Source organism: Lontra canadensis, unplaced genomic scaffold, assembly GCF_010015895.1.
Source record: "Lontra canadensis isolate GAN:19392208 unplaced genomic scaffold, GSC_riverotter_1.0 scaffold90, whole genome shotgun sequence".
In the NCBI taxonomy this organism is placed as follows: domain Eukaryota; kingdom Metazoa; phylum Chordata; class Mammalia; order Carnivora; family Mustelidae; genus Lontra; species Lontra canadensis.
In genome coordinates, this window is record NW_022631084.1 from 7,423,705 (window position 1) to 7,447,709 (window position 24,005).

Sequence of the window (24,005 nt, forward strand, 5' to 3'; positions counted from 1 at the left end):
ATTTATTCATTCATTCTGGGAAGAAATCAGACATGATCTTTGACAAATTCTCATCTTTAAACCTCCAACGGCAACAATGTGACAAATGAACTGGGGTGCAGCAAGTGGATGCCAGGTGACCAATTAGCAAGCTACTGAAGTCACAGAAGCAAGAGATAATGATAAGATGGTAAGACATATAATAATCATAATACAATCATGTATTAAGTCCCTCTTCTATGTTGAGTGCTTATTATGCATCATTTCATTTAATAACTAACAGGCTATAAGTGATTATTATCCTTGTTTTATAGATGACAAAACTGAACTCAATAAGATTGAGTAAATTACTTGCCCTAAGTCACACAACCGTTAAGTATTAAAGACGGGAATCAAACCCTGATCAATAATGACTGTATATTCTGCTATAACCTCTTCCCCAGACTGCACTACCTCAGACATAAAGACCTGAAAGACTGGTCTCCTAATTTGCCAAAGAAGTCATCTGTCTGATATTGGGAGTTGAAATTCAGGGTCACTCTGAGCCAACCACTGACTGACGGGGAGCCTAAGGGATGCTAACCTCGGTTTAACAAAGCATATTAGACAAATGAAGAAAGAGCCCACAAGGGGCATTTTCAAGACCACTATAAACTCTGGAGACAGCAGTGAATCTATAGAGCATGTAAGTAATTAATGCAGTCATTCTGCAAATGTGAACACAGAGGCCAGAGAAGGGACATAATGTTCCTAAGGCTCAATCATAATCAGAGTAAGGACAAATTTGTACCAATGCTTGGTTTATGGCATCATCCCATTTTTTTCCAATTACTCTCTCATTGATGAATATACTTTAACTGTAGTCCATTAGGAAAAAACACATGAAAAAGAAATTCAGTACTCGAGACAGGCACTTCTTAGAAGTAAAATTTTAATCCACTAAGGTTCTCAAAAGTGACCTCAGAAAGTATATTACCTACCTATCCTCATCTTACGTTTGTCACTTAGATTTGTGTAAAAACATAAAGGTAAAAGTAAAAGAAAACAAAACAATTTCTTATTTTTCTGTCCACAACCATGCATCTGGCATAATAGGGATGCTAGTAAAAACAATGAAATTTGATGTTTAACATTATGTCACTAAACCATAATTATGTCTCTTTGCCCACGGAAGGTGGTTGGAGTTATTAGTGGCAGTTTCCTCCTAAATCCAGAATGCTGGCCCTTGCTATCAGCTTCCTTATCTGATTCTTTACACTGCTTCAAACTTCCTTGTGTTATTATCATCGAAAACCACTTGCGGTCTGCATCCTAGGTGCAAGGCACGGACCCCCTGTTGTATTCTTGTCTAAGCCAGATTCCTAGTAAAGTTTTCTGACAAAAGTTTGTTCTACATAATAGCCAGCTTAAGTTTTGACAGGAAATAAGTTGGTTTACAGAATTAAGTTTTAAAGTAGGAATCAGGTCCTCTGTTTTAAGATATCTTCTGAAACTGCTTAACAAGAGTTCTTCAAGAATTTAGTGAAGACATATATGGATGCATGCAATCAGACAGCAGCTAAGATTTCACCTTAAAACCTTCGGGTAATAGAAATGAAGTGTTTACTGTGCCATTAGAGAACGCATTTGCAGACTGTGACTGTGCTCAGTGAGCGTTTACTCCAGTGAGAAATAAGATGAAAATGCATCACGAAAACAAAGTGAAGTTGTAAAACTGATTAACCCCAGTAACCAAAGGAGATACAGTATAATCAAAATGTTGCAACTGCCCCGGATGGTCAAGCCATCTATAGCATACGAGAAGTTTGTAATTAGTCTATGTTTTTCATCACTAGGAAAAAAATACGGGGTTTGAGATATCATGTTTAAAGCACCTAAAGAACCCGAAGTTGTCATGCTAAATACAAGAGATCTAAAGATCTGCTGTTACACATCCATTACATTTAGTGGGCTGTCCTACTGGCTTTTTTGAAGTGCTATATACATGATCTTGCCGGGCGAAACACTTTATGTACCATACGAAATTTGAGGCATAATGTTTAACGTTCACGAGATAAGTTAACAAAACTCTATGCTGGTGACTTTTTTATTTCCCTGTTTTATGTTCTTCAAATACTTTAAGGAAAGATAAACAAGAAGGTAGGAGAATAAAATGTGCCTTTTCCTTCTACCTTTTTCACTTTCTTTCCTAAATTAAATTACAACTGCTGATTTGCACCCAAGGAAGAAATCATGTTAGAATACGCTGATTTTTTTTCCCCCCTAATGTTTAGATAACAGCTTTCAAAACACAGCTAAGTAAAATGTGTTTTGAGATGGAAAACATTTGGTCTTTTTTGCAGCTTTCAACAGCTTAAGCGAAGGGATTTTTAATGTTCCCAAACAGCTGGGCCATACTATGTATATCATGAATTCCACTCTCATTGAAGGATCCCTTCTCCCGCACTGTGCAGAGGGGTCCCCTTTTTTCTTCCCATTCTTGCTGTTTACCCCTAATAGCTTCCCATTATTATCACAGCTTTCTCATGCATCATGCTTACAACAGTGATGACTGAAACTTATCCTTGAAGAAAACATACACTTTGTCTTAAAAAACTGTGTATTGTTTTCTATTTATTATGTGGTGGCTATAGAAAGCAACAGGTTAATATACATTAGAATAATAATAACAGGATGACAGGGAGAGGAAGATTGCCATTCTTATTTTCAGGTCCCCTTGTAACGTTCTCAAAGGTGCTACTGAACATTCCAGGACACATGATCTGAATTGCCTAAATTTTTATTACTCTCTCAACATCATTCCAAATATATAAGCAAAAGGAGTTTTTGAAGGACAGCTAAACATTTCATAATTATTTTCAAACTCCTTCCCAGGTATAGGGTTGTACATAAATGCATCTAGGTATCAGTATTTATTTATGTGACTGTAAGAACTATGGTAGTGAAGAGGGTGTGGATGGCAATAACACACAATGCCAATTCAACGTGAACAAAAGTAACAAGCGTAAGAGATAAAGCCAAAGTGGCGTAAAATAATTACACGATGCACATGTACTGAGGTGAAGTACATCTTATATTAAACAACAGGCTTATTGTTTTATATCTGAATGACTCAAAACAATAGTTTGTAAGTTTTCATACACTAAACATGCAAGCCATACAAATCTATGTTCATAAATATACTTAAATTATGTAGACTGTTTGGCAAGAAATAAGCAAAATGTCATTGTCTACTTTTATAATCTATTATTTATTGTTTGTTTTCTAGCACGTTTTACTTCTCGTCAGTTTGTCTCTAATGTAGGGGATGAACTGGATGGAAATGTTTCTGCAGCTGCATATTCAACTCCTCTGGTCCTACTGCAAATCTTGGGGCTTTCCAGCCTTTTGGGGAGGCCAGCCGTTTCTAGGTACTAAGGATGGACCGTGAGTGGAGGAAGAGGACATTTCTCCGATATATGACATAACTGATTGGCCAGGGAATTCAAGGTCCCACAAAGTAGAATGCTGCAGTGTTGTTTATCTACTGAGCAGTTAGTTTTACATAATGAGCAACTCTTAATATACAGGTATTTCAGATGATTAACAGCAATTTAAACTGCTTTCACAAATCCTCTATGATTGCTTTTCACCGTGGGTAATCACCCTCCAATCCCTCCTCTGGAAAGTTATTTTGTTCTTGGAATACTGAAAAATTTACTCTATATCTGTAGATAGTCTATACTTCCATGAATTGGCATGCAAGCCTAAGGCAGGAAAATGATTCTGTATGCATGTATGCACATGTAGCTTCAAATTTGTTTTTAATAAAACAATACTTTTTATTGAAACAAAAATGTGTAAATAGCTTTTAAGTACTTGCCCTTCCCAGTTCCATACTTCAATTAACAGAGTTATTATTCCCCTACCTACTAACTCTGATCCTGGAAGAGAATTTGCCTTTAAAATACTCTGTGACATGAAATAAATAAAATAAATGCAATAAATAAAACCCCTGAGAAATGAAAGGGAATAGCAGCTTGTCACATGAAGACAGGGATGGGGGGAATATGGTAATTCTATTGTTAAATAATTTGATCACTTTTAGAGGAATTTTTGAAACCACTTTTAGACTTTTTATAATGAGTTTTTGTTGGAAATGCTTTAGATTCCAAAGCTAACGCTGACAACTTTCTACCTTACAGTATTATCTCTTTTTTTTCCATGCCACTTTAAATTGAACTAGTTAGTTCTTTATTAAATTATGGTATTATTTTATTTTCGTTTGCCTGAGAGATATTAAGTTAAAGAATTGTAGCTGTGAAATTGGTAAATATTGCCAGGTTATAGATTAAAATCCTGCTAGGTCAGATTTGTTAACATCAATTGCACTGTAATTGGTTATGGGCAAATCAAAAAGATTCTAAATTCATTTCCTATGTTAACTTAAAGGTCTATGTTGAACCTATATCTAATCTTTTTTTCCATATCAAAACTGTCTTGGAAACCTCATTAGTCTACTTTGTTAGATTCTTGGTGCTTAAACCTTGTAGTTAGGCTGGGCTATAAATAACCAAATAATACACTGATTTTCATTGAGAGAGCTCTTCTGACTGAAACCAGACAATTAGGAAGTCACACAGAAAAGCTGGAATAAGAGGAAAAAATTCAGATTTCCATACAAGGATGCAACTCTTTAACATATATAAAAATTCAAAGAACATAGTAAAAGCAAAATATCTGTGATTTAAAATAGTATAGTTAAAATTAATCTGCATTAAATGTACATATATTATTAATTGAAAAGCCATGTGGATAAAAATAAAGAAATTATATTTGCTCAGGTTTTGGTTTCTACACTTTAAAAAGTTATAGATAATGTTTTTCCTTCATCTAGTATAAGTCCACTCCCTAAGCCTACGTTAAATTAAATTAACAATTTGCTTTAACTAACAAAAATAGCTATTAAGAAGAATTTGCTTTCTGTTTTATTATTTAACATAGGGAAAAAAATCAAACATGATTTTTAGCAGAAACATAGTTCTTAATATCTTATCCTGGGTCACAGGTGAAATCTCTCCCTGACTTGGACTTGTTAACTAGGTGAAAGACTTGATAGTATGATAAGAAAATCAACACATGGAGTTACCAAAAACAGGTTAAATTTAATCTCATTAACTTGGACTGAAATAATCAACATGCTATAAAAATTATTCATAAATGGAAATTATGATAATTATACTTCCAAGTGTATTCTGCTATGTTCTTTGCAAACATTCCAGAACCCAAGTGGCATAGTTTCTCTCTTATTACTAAATGTTTGCTCTGACCTCAGAGTGTTAATACAAATAAAAATATTGACATTTTTTCACACTTATTCAATATCCACTAAAAAGAAACCTAAAGTATCATTCAAAACTCAGTACATCTTGTACTTAAAAAAAAAAAAAGGAACCTTCAAAATACATTTCTAAATGTAAAATAATATGTCCTAGATAGTGAGAGCCAGAAGTAGCCTTTAGTTTCTCTGAATTATTCCAGCTTCCTGCTTAACCATCTTATCAGAAGTTTATCTTAATAAACAGAGAGGGGCAGCATGACACTCCGTTCTGTTCAATTCTATATGAGGCCAGTTCTACTTTTTTTTTCATGGGAAAGAAGAAAATGTCAGCCAGCCAAAATACAAAGGCCAAGATGATATCTTACCACTGGCCCAATGAAGTAATATTTTAGAAAAATTATATTTAGCCATTTATATATTTCATACTGGAAATGAAGTCCCTAGACTATCACAAACTATCTCATACACATACCTAATACTGCAAGCCCTCTTGTGATTCAGTCATCCTATTTCTACCTGTTGATTTAGATAACCTATTTTAATCATTAAAATTGTCTGTTCCAGATCTTATGAGTCAGCACCAAGTCTCTCTGTTCTCTCAGAAGTAACTTCAAATTACATTGTTTCCCAAGGTACTAAATTAGGCCAGGTCACACGAAGGCACAATTCAAAGGTATACACACTTCTGTGGGTGCCAAAAATGCTAACTTGTCCTTTTTTTTTCCATTCATCTCAGGGTGGCTAAAGCTATGATAATTTCTTTATCCTGAATTATGAGCCAGCTTCCCTAATTCTAGAAACATTCCACAAAGTTTCACAGAGAATTCACCCTGCAGTTTATCAAGGATTGGAAGACTCAGTGTCTCCTCATATAAAGGCAGCAGCTGGGGATGATTTTTCTCTATTACTATTGAAAAAGAGTACACTGTTCAACTTGGCAGCTTAACAAGAAAACCAAACTAACTATATTAACTAATTCTTTAAATAACCTCACAGGTGCTTTTGAGATTCTACCTATAATGTCCTTTCCAATGAGTCCTGTAGACTTTTTGATTCTTTACGAGGAGATTACAGATTCTAAAGCCAATGGACAGTGTTTTATTTATAAATTACAGAACAGTCTTTCATACACATAGGCTAAAACTCTAGAATGAATGGATATTCTTCTTTCCATGTTGTTAGATTAATAAGAAAATTTCAAAACGTACTGCTGGAATTTGTTTTTGTTTTTATATCATTGTGTTACTTACAAATGCCTTTACATTATTTTAAGACTGTTTTCTTCTCTAAGTATACAGGCATAATTTAATTTTAAACATGCCAATTTCCTACCAGAAAATACTTCATTATTATTTTTTTACTATTATTATTAATTTTGGGTTTTTTTTTTAGCAAAGAAGCAGCAATAGAGAAGGTTTGGAGAAAGATGCTGCAAGTAAAATGCTACTGTCTTTTTCCATTAGAGACATTTGCTGACGTCATAAGAATTAATTAAATTGCTTTAGTTCTCATGAAGAAATCTATTAATAACCAATAAGAATTAAGGTACATTGTTCAGTTTTCCTTCACCCTGAATTCCCTGTTAGGCTTTGTTCTTCTTGGAGACAGAGCCCTTGTGATTTTTTTAATCTTTTCTAATGCCTACTCCAATGATTTGTACATATTAAGTACCCAGTATATGTTTGATAAAATGAAGTTTGAAATATTGTTTTGTAACATAGTTATTAAGCCCCTTAACATTTCATATCATGGTCATTGTAGTCCATTAAAAGGAGAAGTATAAAAATGGTATTAAAATGTATTTAGAAATTGATTCAGAAGAAAGTGAAAATAATTTTAAACAAAATAAATGATTATTGGAATGAATAATTTGATAGTCAATTTGTCGAGCCCTTACTCCATGTCACTCTGAGGTAGAAGAAGGAAATGATGAAAATGTAGAATAAAAGGGATAAGAAGTTACTCCTCAGCTGTTGTCAAATGGAAAAGTCCCATAAGAGAAACAGGGAAGCTTGGCCTGGAAAAAGTACCCGAGAAAACTATTAAGATGTAGACGGAGCGGTGGGGCAGGGAACTACTGGCCTTGTTTTCTAAAAGGAAGCCAGAGAACTGACTCTAGCAAAATAGAAAGTTCCCAGGAGAGTAAACATTAATACAAAAGGAACACCAGGTCACTTCAGAATGAGCAATAGGAAACTAAACCAACATTCAGTGGGCTCTATCCAAAGTGGAGTAAAACAGAGGAAACTCATGTGAAATCCTGCATGAAATCTAACAGGAGACACCATAAAGACAAGACTGAGGATGAGAAACAAGAACTCTCTTTTTGTTCTAGATGCTACAAATTTTTGCTAAGAGGAATATATGAAAAAATATATACATATATGTTTCTAAAGTCTGCCTTTGTGCCTTTAGTTTGACCTGGCATGGACATGCTGTTACATTTAAGAGCTGGATGGTAGACACCTTCTATCAAGTAATACAATCATGCCAACTCCCAAGATATGGATTTAATTTTTTGAGTTGTTTTGTACAGATTATTATCTGTTGCATTCAAGATAATGTTTCCCAACATCTTACAAAATCTGGACAAATGTCAATTTTGCTTCTTTCTTTCTTTCCTTTGGATTGTATGTTTTTACTTTACTTGCTTCTGTAATAATGCCTATAGATATAATTAAAGACCTAAGTTTCTAGCAATCATCCCCCAAATAAATTTAATCTCAGAAGAAACAAACTGGAATTGAAAATTTCTTTCTGTGGATGGAAAATGGAACAGAAAAGAGATTATATAAAAATTGTAACGGGCATTTTAATGTTTGCAATTTTATGAATTTGAAGATTTTGATTGCTAATGACTAAGAGCAAAGTAATAAACCTGAAGAATGGATATGAAGATTTTCTATCCCTAGGCTAAAGGGCTATGCTATGTTTCATCATGTTCGGATTCCTTACTTGGCATTATGAAGGTCTGACGGGTCAGGAGGCTGAGGACATTCTTTGGTATCGTCCAAGCTCTACGGCTCACCAGCAGTTAGCCTTGACAAGTCACTCAGCCTCACTGTGCATTGGCTTCCTCACTGGGAAGAGGGGGAGAAGTCTAGGGGCTCAGTGCTTATCTTACTGGATTCCTGTGAAAGTAAAGTGATACTGTTTATCAGGGCACCTAATAAACTCTAAGTACTATGTAACTGTCAATTAAAGGATTATTACTATAATTATTTTATTTCCATGCCAATATTGTCTTCCCATAGTTTACTGAAAGGAGAGGAGATATATATTTCTATCATTAGCTAACACGGTAAAAAAAATAAGCATAGGAATAAACATAAAATATAGGTGAAAATTACAACATTTGACACTTAATAACCACTTCCTCCTTGAAATGGTCTACTTTGGCATTCATGACTCACTCTCCCCTGGCTCACCTTCTGCTCCTCTGGATTCTTTTTCTGGATCCTCCACTGGGGTCATTTTCTCCCCTTGCTGAGTAAATGCTGGGTTTCTCCCAGGGTTTCGTCTTCAGCCTGTTTTCCTTTGAACATGTCCACTGGGTTTTCTTCCAACCATTCTCAAAGCTCTAATTGTCCCACCCTCCCTAGGCTGGTAACTCCCAGACATTGACGTCTATCCCCTCTGAACTCCAGAGTGCTATATCCAGTTGTCCCAGAGGTGTCTTAAATTTAGTGTGGCCAGGTCTAGAAACACTTTGTGTTCACTCTCAATCTCTGACTTGCACTATCTTAGACCCTATACCTCCCTTGTGTCTCAAACCAAACTAATCTCCAAGCCTCATGAATTGTGTTCCCTAAATTTGCTGATATCCATTGCTTCTCACTACTGCTTGCCTGCTCCATCTTTAACTATCACAACCAACTTCTTGCATCCAGACTTGTCCACATTACATGCATTCTGACTAATGCAACCAATGAATTAGTTTACATACAAATCATGTTAATTTGCTACATAAAATCTTTCATCACTGTCCGTGACTGACAGTCTAGAGGCCGAAGAACCTAATATGACACACAGAGTGCACCATGTGGCCTCCACCAACCTTGTCAAATTGACGTCTTCTTACTCCCTCCATCATTCTTTGCAATCTAGAAATATAAACCAGATTTGTAAGTCTACACAGGCACCCTCATGATTCAGGTTCTAAGCCTTTTGCTTTGGCAGGTCCCTCTTTCTCAGCACATAGTTTCTACCCATTATTTACTAACTAATTCATTCTTATTTTGAAGACTTCATCTATACGAATGTACAGCAAATCCCCAAACTCCCAGTGGTGGGCATTTTGCTATGCTTCCATAGTCCGGTAAGCAAAAGTCTCCATAGATTTTTTTTTTTTAATATCTATTGACATATATTTACCACTAAACTCAAAGATTTCTGAGACTGGAAAAAATATGTCTTGCACATCTTTTTTCCCTGGCTCATATTAGATGTCTCATTAAAGTGGAAGTAAATTTTGAACAAATTGCAAGTGGTCCTTCCAATAAGTGTTTCTTTCCAACATTATTAGATATTGCCAGTCTAACAGACAGGAATGGAGGCATGAGATCAAAATTATAAAGGTCTCCTTTTTAATATTCTGGACTACTACAAAGGATGGGTAGAAAAAGTAACATCATAAAAAAACACGATGGAAGAAGAAACCATAAAGTAAAGATATCTTTGTATAAAGAAAAACCTAAACTCGATAACTTTATACCAAAGGTATCAGTTACATCAACAATGTTTCAGGATAATGCAGGGATTTTTTTCCCCCCTAAAACATGGCTCCTTGTACCTTCTAAGAAAAGAGATTCTATGGAATGGCATCCAAATAAAGGTAAATTCAGAGAAAGCAATTTATCAGCACAAGACAGGGTCATTTCTTTCTTATCTTCCCTTCTCAACCTGACACATTGTATTTTAAAATTAAACAGAAGAATATGCTGCTTCCCAGGGATTTATGCAACCATCTGGCACATTACTCAAATGACCACCGCTGTCCATTACGTATGGAATCAAGCATAACTTTATTCTCAGAAACCAGGCTGGAAGACACATTTTAAAACTCAGGCTTTTAAAAGCAGACTCTTTCTCTTCTGGTAACTATTGATTGGCTTTTCTATCACCTTCACTCACTGGGTAGTTATTTACCTGCTCTAGTGTAGAAAGCAGAAACTAGGGTCTGAAACTGGACAGACCTCTGCCTCAATTCTGACTCTGTTGATTTCTATATTGCTAGCTGTATGATCTTCAAAAGTTACCTAAACCTTTCAAGCCTTTCCCCTCATCTATACAAGGGAATAACAATACAAGCCAGAACTCACAATGTGGCAGACATCTTTTGAGGACTTTCTGTATATTATCTCATGTAATTCTCCCAATGATCCCAAGAAATAGATATTATTATTTTCAGTTTACCATTGAGAAAACAGGGGGGTCCCAGTAGCAGATCTGCGTGGTCTGGACTGTAGTTCTATGTTCTCCTGCTTTTCTGTACTCATTTTGCAATATTTGTATAAAGATCAAGTATTTAAATAGGAGTAAAATAATATCTGTGATGGATACATACTCAATAAATGATCCCTTCTAACTCTTTTAGAGCTTCTTCTCTATCTTGTTTGTCCCAATAGGTAGGCATGGCCTTAGGCCCTAGGAGCTAAATCGTCACATGAGTAAAGATGAATGGTGAAGACTCATGAAGAATCCAGAAGCCGCAGGCCAAGTTGGGCCTTTATAAAGTCTTTAAGACTAATTTTTACTAATTTGGTTCTGTTTTATTTCTTTAGCATGTATTAAGAGGTTATAATCTAGGGGAAGGATCAAGGAAGTTTCCTCCAGAACAGGATATTTAATACGAGACATGAAATATAAGAATGAGATAGCCACGTCCAACAGAAAAATGGTTTCAGAAAACAGCTTTTATAGTTACTTGTTCCATTTCAGGCTTCTTGACTAGTTGATAGACTTCAGGGGGGTACACACCACGCATATTTTACCCTCTGACAAATCTCTTAGCCATCAACATGGTGCCTGGCACAGTCAGGATGCAATAAATAATGAATGGATAAATAAATGAGTGAATGTTTACAATGTGTGAGAGGCTGGAGGCAAGTTTAAGAATTGCAAGATGGCTGAAGAATGGAAAGAAGAGGTAGGTTGAGGATCTTGCAGTAGCAGATGATGGAGGGCCTCATAAGGGATGATATAAATTTTGAACTTTATCATGAATGCAGTGGGAAACCATTGGAGGGTTTTTGACAGAGGAGAGACGTAATCAGATTTGGGTTTTCTTAAAAATTACTTGTGATTGCTGATGTGCCTTAATGCCCAAATAAAGCAAAGTCAAGGTAATCCCATCAAGAAGGACCTTGGTCCCTCAGGGTCACTCCTGCTATGTTTTAGGGTCTCCCATAGACATAATTTGGAAGCCTGGAGCTTAGGTGGGGAAAATAGTGTTCGGCCAGCAAAGAAACAGAAGGTTCGGGCCATGTATTTAGTGGAACAAATGGGTGTTGGCCAGCTAAGATGAAGTTCACTAAGCACATGTAACTTTAAAGCCATAGTGCCCACATGCTAGATTCTCCCATGTCTGATACTACAAAATAATTTTTTAAACAATATTCAGTTCTTTCCCTATTACTTAATTTCTAAGTAGTACTCAATCCTAGGACATGTTATACTAGATATCCAATGCCAAAGCTTTATTGTTTTGCTCATAACTCGTAAGACTTTAAATCTCCTTGGAAACAATCACTGAACTGTCCCTTTTGTGAGGTTGCTCACCCATAGTAACGCTGAACACCTCTCACCACATAAAGTTTCATGGGACATTCAGATTAGGCACTATTAATCATGAAATTACAGTTTGTTAAACATCATGAAAAGTTTAGTTTGGGATACATTATACCTATACTATTTATTCAGCAGAGTAATAAAACATAAAAATTAACAAAAACAAAAGGGTGATTAAAATCTCTTTGACATGCACTTGAAAGGCAAAAAAAAAAAAAAAAAAAAAAAAAAAGTTTTTTTTATAAGAGAAATGCACTTTAAAAAAAATACCTAAACCTATTCACGGGCTTTCTTTTCCCTATATACAGCTCTATTTTGTCACCATGCCTTTCTTTGCAATTTATGTTTAAACAAATTTTAGACACCACAAGCAGGCCTTTGCTCCATGAAATAAACTGTGAGATATTAATGCAAAAGCTATTGTGCTGAGAGCTCAGAAACCCTACACTTCCACTCTAGATGTCAGCATGTTAAAAGAGATTTTAGTAATGGCAGAGCTAGTCAACAGGGAATAATTAAACTCAACTTGTCTGAGATTTGCTGTGATGTGTGGAATGATAGTTTCCAACCCAGCTGCTATAGAATGTTTGCCTAAGAAGAAAGACTGCGGTTGACCAGGGGCTACAGTTGAAACTGAATGCAATGAAAAAGCTCCTTGACCTCTGAAACAATAGGTGGGGCTTACCTGAATAACAAAATCAACGCAAAGTCAACAATTAAACAAGGAGGTAACAATAGGGCCATCTTGGTAGCCTGCCACTGAAAGTTTTTAAAGGAAAGGAATTACTTCAGAGTAAACTGCCAAATATCTACGCTTGGCACATTTTACCAGCTAATAAAGGTATAGACTGTGACCACCAAATCCCTTCAGAAGGACCTCGGTTCCTTTTCCTCAAACACTTCTCTGCATTCAACTCATTAAAAGATCATATTATATTTCCTTTGGTCACGCAGTTGGTCTCTCATTTTAAGCTGTCAACCAAGCAGCCATAAACCTTCACTGATAGCATGGTAGCTCTTGAATCCCACCTCCCACGCCATCTCTGTCCTAGACCTGCAGCCCAGCCCAAGCCAAGCAGCCTGAGTTGTTCCCTGCACAGCTAAATTGCTGGCAATGTAGTCAATATAAATCCGCAATGCCAATGATGAAGAAAGACAATTTGTGAGCCAGTATGTTGTTTCACTTTAGGAATTCCTTTTTAATTTTACTAGTTTTTCCATTGTCTGGCATTTACAATATGGTCACAAAGTAAAAAAAAGGCAATTATTTACCTCTCTTTCCTATCTACAGTACTTTAAACCTCAAGTCTAATATGATTTCCATTTAGAAAAATATTTGTATAGCCATTTCCAGGGCTTTATAAAGCTAAGGCATGCCAAAGCAGTTCACATTTTCAATTTATTGTGGCTAGACTTTGTTGGCACTAAATGAAAAGGTTTTACTATCTAATTTTAATGTCAGTCTTAATCTATATACACATACACACAAATAGACACACACGTACACACAAAATGTGGTGCGCAAAAGTTGTTAGGTGTGTGTGGTTAGGTGTGTGTGGTTATTTTGAAACAGACTGGCTAATAAAAATCATCAAGATCCATATTTATAATATGCCTGATCAGAACCTATTTCCTACTACTTATCACATGTCCTATTAAAATGCCCTTCCCTTGATCACCTCCTCAGACTTTTCAAACTTGGACTTTTTAAGGTCATGGGTATTGAGTCACATGGGACAAGAGATGAGAAAAAAAAATTTTAGGTTTTTTCTAACTATTAGTGACTGTTCATTTCCTTTTCTTCTCATTTGTCTTGACAAACAGACATAGTTTCCTATTGTGTATCTGAAGAAGGGGAGGCCTTCTCTGAGGCTCTCCCCAGCACTCTCTCTACATATGCACTTCAGTCTACATATCAAAAGTCCTAAATCAGGGATTTCAGAAACTTAATTCAATACATATTTATTAAGCAGCTACCACATTATCAACACTTTTAAGTGGATTCCCAGTGACAAAAAAGGCAAAAACTTCAAATTCTTTAGGAAGTTGAGCTAAAATTAGTAATGGCCAAAATAATAGCTACTAACATTGATGAGCCCTTACTATGTGCAAGACTTGTGCTAAGAATCTTTATATAAAACTCATGAAATCCTCACAACTAAATTGGGAGGCACATACTATTACTACTGCCATTTTATATTTCAAGTAATGAAAAAAAAAGACGTGCCAAGTAACTTACACAAAGTCATACAGGCTAGTAAGCCAGTCAGTTGGACTCCAGTTCTGAATCCTTCACCACCCAAATTTGTTGTCTTCCTGTAGACCCATTTAGGCCTCTGCTGTCCAATATGGTGGCCACAAGCCACAGGTGGCTATGTACATTTAAACATAAATTAATTAAAATGAAAAACTCAGTTCCTCAGTCCTGCTGGCCATACAGTTGAACAGGCGCATGTGGCCAGTACCAAGTATATCAAACAATCCAAACTTAGAACATTTTTATCTTTGCAGAAAGTCCTACTGGTCACTGTTAACTAAAAATTCAGCTGTGGTGCCCCGGGAAGAAGAGACTTGTAATTAGGTTAATGAAATTGGTAAAAATAAGCAACCGACAAATAAAACTTCTACTAAAAATAATTCCCGACTTCAACTATGCCTCGAAGTTGAAGTGAAACAATTTTCCTATGTTTCCCAGGGCTATAACTTAAGATGAAGATTCTGGATGTTGCACAGACACCTGTGCCACAGAAACAGTTCTGGTGACCGTGTAATCCACGCATCCTGGATAGGATCCTTAACCAGTAGCTGTATCTGCACGTAACAAGAAAAAAGCCACATGGTATAAAGTGACCTGGCACATTGAAGAAAGGCACAATTATGGAGGCAGGTGACCTGGGTTCAAACTTCAGTTCCAGTTCCCTCCTTCCATGACCTTGGCCACATCAATTAAGCTCCTGAAGTCTGGGTTTGGTCATATGAAGTGGGAATAATAATGTTGCCTGTGCAGGAAACACAAGTACAGCTCCTGCTCAGAGGTGGCCCTCAGAAACCTAATTATACATATTTGGAGATAAGAGATGCAAATCAAAGGCTAAACAGAATGAACCATAGGAAGAGGGATCACTTGGGCAGCTGTGAGAATTGCTAGAACAAAATCAAAACATTTACAGAGCTGATATGCTCGTGATTAATTAGCACAGAAGGTCGCTCACTGAAAGGCAGTTGAGGGGTGCAATACAAAATAGAGCTGTTATTATTATTATTATTATTATTATTATTAAATGTCTGCAGGCTTTAACAACCACACTCAGCACTTTCAGTTCCCCTTTATCCCAAGGACCATCGCTACACTGCTCTTCACCATGCTTTGCTTCAGAGAAATAAGCAGGATTTTGGGCTTTGCCCCAAAGCTTCGGAACCAGGAAACCTGAGGCTAAGTCCAGAACTCTGCAGTATCCCAATATTTGATGCATGTGGTCCACCACACTTTGAAAACTGCCATTCAACTGGTTTAAGGCCATGAAGCAAGTTGTGAGTCAACATCTGCTGGAAACTATCAAACAACTTCAGTTACATGAGACCTGGGTGAGAACTCACACGTGTGGGAAAATTGCCTTTAATTTGGACGGCCCAGAGGTTAAGCCCACGTGCCAGAGCTTATACACTTTTCTGAAGAGAGAGTCACTCAGCGCCAATTTACTTTGATATAGGACAAGAATCTAATAAGATCGGTTATCTGGTTTCCTGGAATCATGATTTCAGGAAAGTTTTCCATCCTTTTGGCAGCATTATAGAAGCTACCAGTCTCAAAGAAGTGAGATTTAGACTTCTAGGGAATTTGTTTCTCTGGAACTCTGAGCTCCCTGGTTTGCATTAATGAAGGATATGTTACCTGAGTTCCTGTTGAGTATTCATATATTAGATCCAAAAGTCCTTGGCTAAACAGAGCCTGTTGAGATTGAGTAGTGAGTAGGAATGAAGGTCAGGCTTTGGATTCAGACAGATTTGAGTTCCCACCCATGGTCCACAACTTCCCAGTTACAAGACTTTGTGCAAGCTAGTTCAACTCTCTGGGCCTCACTGTCTTCGTCTCTAATGTGAAGGTTATTATAGTATTTATCTCACTATCTCTTGGAGATTATGCATGTAATGCAGAGAGCACAATGTCTGGCACATACAAGGACATGTTGTTTCTGCTGCCACCACTCCAGCTATGTGATGGAGACGGGGAGGACTGGTAGAACCAAGTAGCTTATCTGCTCTCCACAGAGCGAATAAACAAAGCAAAGGAATGGACCAAAACTCTCATTGCTACAATTAGAATTTCTAAAGAAAATGAACAAACTTTTTAGTCTTCTATTGTTCTCCTCTGAGATATATCCACCAACTCAACAATGAATCTGTGGTAGATTTTAATCTAACTTATACCATGCTGTTCTGAGAATCTCAGACCCCTCTCTCTCCCTGACCCTACACTTTCTTCCTTTCTCTGTTCTACACTTGACTTTGAGATCAATCATCCTAAACATCTAAATTCCATTCTTGATATTTCACTCCTTTGCTCAAAAATGTCCTTCTGCTTTGCCATTGTAGCAATAGCAGCAGAAGGAGAAGCAAGCAACCAGAGCTGGCATTAACTGAGCAGCACTTCCAGTATCACGGATGCTGGGCTACCAATACATACCAATACATACCAATACATTTCCCTGGGAGGCCATAGGGAAAACAATCTGATGGTGGAGGTGACTAATGTTTTAAGGATTATAGAAGAGATGGTAATCATGCAGACTACTCTCTCAGGGACAATTATGAGAGCAAGATTTGAGCTGAATCATTGGGAATTTGCCGGGTAGAGAAGGTGAAGAAAATGGAGAGCAAACATGGCGGACTTCCAAGTGGGAAAATCAGCATAAACAAAGACATGGAGTGGTGACAGACAACAGTGCTTTCAGGAGAACCCTGAGTGAATGATGATCAGGGTGAGGGGCAAGGAGAGGGAAGAGATGGGGCTAAAGAGAAGGTTTAGAATCAAATCACCAAAGGCCACATATATCAGACTACAGAGTTCGACTTTCTAATTTTTAAAAATTTTTAGCTGCAGAACACTTTGCTTTCCCAAGCAAAATCTTGCACAAATTCACAAATATTAAAGAAAGAGGTGAAGGTGGAGAGAGAGGAGACTCCATGTTGAGTGCAAAGACCCACACAGGGCTTGATCTCATTACCCCAAGATCATGACCCCAGCAAAAACCAAGAGTCCTTTTTTTAATCTACTGAGCTGCTCAGGAGCCTCCCCGCACCAGTGTATCTCTTTAAGGCATCTTTAAGGGACCCAGCAATTCAGCAGAACAAGAAGGAGACAAAGTAATTACTTAAGCAAATAAAAGATTATCTCAACACTGATGTTTAGAAAAAAATGGTGATGGCAGGGAGAGCACTCTTCATGCAATCATGGCAATGGGTGGTGAAGCTCTAAATCAAGGGGAAAGCAGTGCCACTTTGAGAGAATCAGGCAGAATCAAGGAATATCTCTGAAGTAGAGATTATTAAATTTGGCAAATCACTAGACATGAGTGAAGAGAAAAGGAATGCAAGAAGTCAAGGTAAGCTTTCAGGTTCTAGCTTGAAAAGCAAGGTGAAACCATTAATTACAATGGGAAATAAGGTGAGGAAGAAGGGATTTCACTTCACTTGAAGTGGGGTAAGATACTCAGGTACAGATGTTCAGCAAGAGGATGGAATTGTAGGTTTGGAGATTAAGGTCACTGTTTGGGAGTCCTTAATGGATAAATAGATAGACTCTTCAGGTGAAGAAAGAAGGCTGAGGTCTGTACTCTGGGAAACACCAACATTTGAGGTCTGTGAAGGGGAAGATAAGGAGACAGAATTAGAGGGGGGACACAGAAGTGAGTGCTGGTCCAGAAGCCAGAGGAGGAATAGGGTCTGAGAAGGAGAAAATTGTCCTTAGGACATTATAGTGGGCAAAAGACTGAAAAATACACTGGATGTGGCAGTTGGGGGTCACTACTACTTCTTCAAGTGTTGTGGGCAAAATAGAACTTGTACTAAGATGAAGACTGAATGGAAATTGAGGTGACAGAGACAGATGGTAAAGACTATTTGCTCATTGACAGAAGGAATACAAGAAAGTATGATCTACAGATACGCTACTCATCTTTGAAAATCTTCCTTGACACCTCCTTTGGTGTCTTACTATGGTGGCTTAATATGGCCAACAATGACCTCTTTTGTCTCTGAACCTCAAGAGAAGTTCATAATCTGTATCCTCTTAGGGGAGACTTACCATTTTATCATTCACTATCCTAGATTATTCCATTATAATTAAAGAGTATTAGCTTATAATCTTCATAGCTCCTAATGGTGTCTTACAAACATCTAATGTTGAACTCAATTTATCTTTAAAGGGAATTCATCCAGTATTTCTCTCACTACACTCCCTGCCCGCCCATACTCCTATCAAACTTCTTTCAAATGATAAACTTCACCCTTCTTTCTCTTGCCTCTGGGCTGATACCTGAACATTTTTCTCTGCTACTATAAAACTCCCTTTCGTTAGAATAATCATCCTTTGGGTGTTGGTTAAGATATACTCCCTTAAGGAAACCTTCTCTGACTCCCTCTAGACTTGGTTGTATATCCCTCCCAAGCATCACACACACCTAATATCCTATACCTCCACCATGACAGATGGCACTGTTCCAGTTAATTGATCCCTCATTAAAACTCCTGAAGGCAGGGGAGGAGTTATTAGTGGGTTTTTAAAATTCAACACCTAGCTTGGATGAGTAGAAACTGGCTCAGAATATGTGTTCCAGCATTTGAGGAAGAAGAGAGGAAAGAAGAGAGAGAGAGAATGGATAAAGGAAAGGAAAGAGAAATGAAAAAGAAAAGAAAGAGAAAACACAAGGGAAGGGAAGGGAGGAAAAGGAGAGGAAAGCAAAGGGATTGATTTGGGTTCAAGTATCAGCACTGCCAATGGGTGACCTTGGTCACATATATTTGGTTTTTTATAAAGCCATGATATTCTTCTAAATTTCTTCTAGGATCCTTTCCATCTCACGATGGGATTCAAAAAGAAATCTAGCTTTGGTTCAGCATTCTGCATAGTATATACATGGTCTAGTTTCCTAGAGACAATGACTGCATCTCTATATATGTGGGTCTCAATAACTTTCAGGCCTATATGAAACAATACAAACCATTAAACTCTTCTCCTTGAAAGGTGACTATACTAGAAGTCTGAATGAATTTACTCTTAACCAGCGAAGTGACCTTGACCAAGTCACATAGCCTTCCTCTGATTCAGTTCCTCTACCTAAGGGGGGAAAAATGCCAACTGAGGAGTACATGAGAGAGGTAAGCAAGAATGACTTATGAGCTGCAGTTCACTTACATAAGTTAGTCATCAGATATTATTTGTAGATGGCCAGCTTTTCAGGTTGGAGTTTCATTTATAGAATAGCTACCTTGATTTAAAGAAAGTCACCACTTGACACATTAGTCACTGCTAGTGCAGTTCAGATCAATATTCAGTGTGTAGTTATGTGAACAATTTAATAAAATCTTTGAGATTTAAACTTATTCCCAAGCAGTAGGAAGGTAATTTATTTACTGTGGGGTATTCAAAGTCTGACCACATGATGCCTTTCATGGGAAGCCAGCACTCACCAGGACACTTGTCCTAGTCTGCATTAGGAACCGTTACCTGGAAAATCATAGCAGAGTTTCTAGTTCAAGAGGGTGCCTTCTCACCCTTCAAAGAAGTTACAGATTTTAAAAGTCTCTTCCTGGCTACGATCAACCTCTCGCCTTCCTGACAGAGTTCCAATTTGCCAGAGCCTTCCTGAAACAAAGGACTGCTATACCATACTGTTTCTCATTCTTTACCAAGGAGTTGAGTTTCACTTAGCAGAACATTCATCAATGAGTAGGAAAATGTACACAAATACAAATAAAAATGGAAAAGCCGACACCTTACCGGTTTTGGCCTTATGTAAGCTAAATTTTCTTCCATTGGAAACAGAACTACTTGTGCAGGTGGTTTGCTAAATGCTACCAGCTGCTCTGTGGCAATATAGGTTTTGAAACCAAACCCTGCAAAGAAGGATGGAGAGGGGAAAAATAAAGAAATGGGTGTGGAATAAGGCTCTATATTGAACTAATTCCCTGGGTAATACAGAAGAGGGGAGAGCAACCTCAGTCATAAACAGTAAGCAGAATTTCCATTCAGCGGGCCTGCAATAAATTTATTTTTCCAAGAAAATGAAATGGAACAAGAGAACAGACATACCTGCTTTATGTTAAAGAAAACCATGTATGAACCTAATACAGGAAGAAGTTGTTTAAGACTGTACATCCTTGAGAAAATATTACCTCCATAATAGTGCCAGGGTCTCTGTTAACTTGGGTTATCAGCTACATAAATTAGACGCACACTGGGGCAGTCTAACTTGTAGAGCCGTCTGCGGGGCTCATATAATGTGTACTACGCTCCATCATTTGCTTCCTTTGTCCTCCTTTCGAATCGTTGAGTTATTTCTTAAAGGCCTTGCACAAATACCTTTTTAACTATCTTATTATTCTTATCGTACCCATAGAAGCAATCGCCAAGAAAATAGCGGATCCACTTAGACTGCAGTAATAAAATTAGTAACACCGATACAAGAACTGCAAGAGAATTTCATATTCTGTCACAAGGAATGCAGTTCTCTCCCAATACCAGAAAACCCCTTTCCTCCAAGCAAGTTATTGACAGTGCCAAGAATATAGCGCCACAATACTTAACGTCAGCTTCTCTCCTAGTTTCTTGCAGAAAGCAAGAAACATGATCAAGTGGGAAAAGAAGAAAGCAAAGAAAAATAAATGAAGGAAAGGAAGGGGAGTGGAGACAACTGAAGAAGGAATGAAAGAAATAAAGGGACAGATAAGGGACTGTGGGGCTGGAAGGAGGAGAGACAGAGATGGGGAAAAGGACAGCAAGGTCAACCTGACATGCACATACTCAGCTTCCGTGTGGCTTTTTAGCTTGCTGAGTGATCACAAGTAACAAGAGCTTTATCCAGATACAGAAAAATAACCATGCTGTTAGCATCAGTACCCCTGGGGAGTATTTCTGCAGAGCCAGAGAGGAGCGATGATGCCTGCTCGTACCAGTGTGGGTTCCTGGTACCCTTCCTTACTAGGTCTGTCACTGCCATGGCTCTGCCTTATGCTCATTGTGAACTCAGCATCTTACCAGAAAGGAACCCCCCTATCCCTGGTCAATCTCATTTTACCAGCTTCGCATACTAATTCACAATGGCATATAATATCCCCGCATATGGGTTTTAGGTCATCAATGAGGCTGAATGAAACCATTCTCTTGCTAAGTATGGAATTTAAGAACCAAACTGCTGCAAGTTGAAACATCAGTCACAGGCTCTCAAAACATTATGTTACAAAGGCTGTGATGAAGTTGAAGCACTGCCCATATTTCCAAAAGTAATGACACTTCATCTTAAAGGCCCACTTGCTTATGTCACATTTGTATTTGCATCCTATAATGTAAATGTATTAGCTCCAAATTGTTTGGTAATAAATCATCATCAAAGAAATATGTTTATTTTTATTTTTAGTATTCATGACTTGCATGATCCTAGAACAACATATATTTAGTACTGCAGAGCAATGAATCCATAACTTTGAGAGAAATGGCTTTGTAGATCATTAAGGCCTATGTTGCTTTAACAGTTAATCACATTTTCACTAATAATATGACATAAGTCCTTTACCTAAAGAGTGAAAAATGAATGACTCTTTCGCTTGCACTAAAAAGTCCTCTACTTGACCTCTACCAGGGGCAGAGGGAAATTCAGACTAATCACTGAAAGTTCTCACTACAGCAGTATCAATACTTTCATTTAGCCAACAGACTGAAGTCTTTGGTTAAGACGTCTTGAGTCCCCAAATTACAGAGGAGAAAAATCCTTCAGGACTCTGCCGTAACTTTGAACCTGGGGTCATGTGGTGACGTCTCAAGGAGCCCTGCATCTTCTGGAGAATACCTCAGATAGCTGGCCAACACAGACAAATATTATGGCAACGAAAAATAAATCTGCCATTTTTAACCTTTTCAGGGAAAGTAATTCACTTATTGGCTTTAGTTAAAACGTCTTACCTTTCTTCCCCTTTTTGTTGTATCTGTGAGTAATTTCTCCAGTCACATTGTTTATAGGAAGTGAAGTTATTCGTAATCATGCCTTAAGAGTATGTACACAAACTGGACATCCTAAAAGACCACTATGTATTAAATTCCTGATTGTTTGACATAAATTCTCTCTCTCTCTTTCACTCCGACAGGAATCTTCTCATTTATTTACGAATAGGTTAAGACCTTCGCCTTGTTTCTAACTATGTTCCTAAGTGCTAACATATATTAAGTAAATTTAGAGCTTCTTCTGCATAGGAAACAAATTAAATTGGTTAAACATGGAGAAACACTGAATGTAACCCATCTCTTGTCATGTTTATGATATCTAAACTCATCTTATATGAATGTTCCAATTTGGCTGTTGTAGCAGATGGGCTGCTTATGATAAACCATAACTACAGACACAGAATGTGATAATATAAATCATAAAGAAGATAAATAATGAAATTCTTTTAAAATAACTCTGGTTAAATATTTAGACAGTCAATTTTTAAGCTTACTCGCACACAAAAATAGTATTCAACTATCTAGGCAAGAAAAGAATCGTACTCAACCATAATATAAATATAATTTAAATCTAAACATTCAGAACTCAAGGTATTTTAGAAATCTGGATAAATTTTTGAGAGTAGTGAACAATAAAAGTCTTCCAGAGGTTCTCATAACAAGAGGGAGCACTACAAATACCTCTTCATCCAGCCATCCCCCATGGCAAAACCCATCTCATAATTCCGGACATAAAGATCTATTCCCAGGCTAATGAAAACTCAACATCGCTCTGGATGGACAACTTCCTTTCCATGACTCTGTTGTCAATTCATATCACTTTGTGACATCACAGTGCTTAGAATTTACAACAGATTTTCACATGAGTCTAATCATGTCAAAAACCTAAACATGGACCAGGACCAGTTTCCTGATTGCACATATGAAGCAAGTTCAGTTCAACACAGTGACTTGTTCAAGTTCGCATCACGACCTTGTTCAAGATTACTATGCAATAGAGTCAAGATTTAAACAGACTATTTTGTCTCCTAAATGGGTGTCAGTTCTCTTAATCATGGTACCTTAGCCAATTTGTAAAACAAACTGGGATTTCATCAGGAAAATTTGGAGTAGATTTTAAGGTACATAAAAGGAATTTAGGTCCCCAGCCCACAGACTGAAGATGGCTAGTAAGAAAGAAGTAAGACCGCAAAGCCAGTACAAATCACCAGTTTGGTAGTTGGGAAATGGGTCCTTGGGGCCAGTCATGTTGTATAGCAATATCAATCCATGTTTCTAGAGCCCATATCTACTCTCGAACTTTCAGCATGTATGGAAGTGACTGATTTTATAAATAAGAAGTCTGTAGAAGACTTTCAGCCACTGATAAAAGCAGCGCCTGTGTCCATCGAGAAGGCTGACTTCTGACCCACCTCTACTGCAGATAGGTGGCTTGGCTGCATCCCAAGATGCACTTAAGAGAGTTTTTAAACTTATTTTCTCTAAAACAGCATTGTCTCTCTACCCCCTTTTTTTCTTATTATTCCTATTTTTTATTGAGCTCCTACTGTCTGTAAGCTATAAGACCATAAACAAGGCAGGCCCAGGCCTAGATTTCTTGGAGCTCGCAAGCTGCTAGGTAGTCAGGTGTATGGGAGTACAACAGGAGAGCACCTGCCTGCACCACGGGTGAGGCAAGAAGGCAAAGGGAGTGCATCTTTT

General features: G+C 37.4%; 1 protein-coding gene and 1 long non-coding RNA gene across 11 annotated transcripts in view; both read right to left on the reverse strand.

The window, feature by feature from the left end:
* MECOM (MDS1 and EVI1 complex locus) overlaps window positions 1-24,005 on the reverse strand; it is a 540,895-nt gene that overhangs the window by 79,905 nt on the left and 436,985 nt on the right. The window lies entirely within an intron of this gene.
* Window positions 50-23,081, reverse strand: LOC116854342. Its single transcript, XR_004380134.1, has 3 exons — window positions 22,986-23,081; window positions 22,266-22,376; window positions 50-134 (listed from the first exon to the last, which is right to left on the reverse strand). It is a non-coding gene; the product is annotated as an uncharacterized LOC116854342 (long non-coding RNA).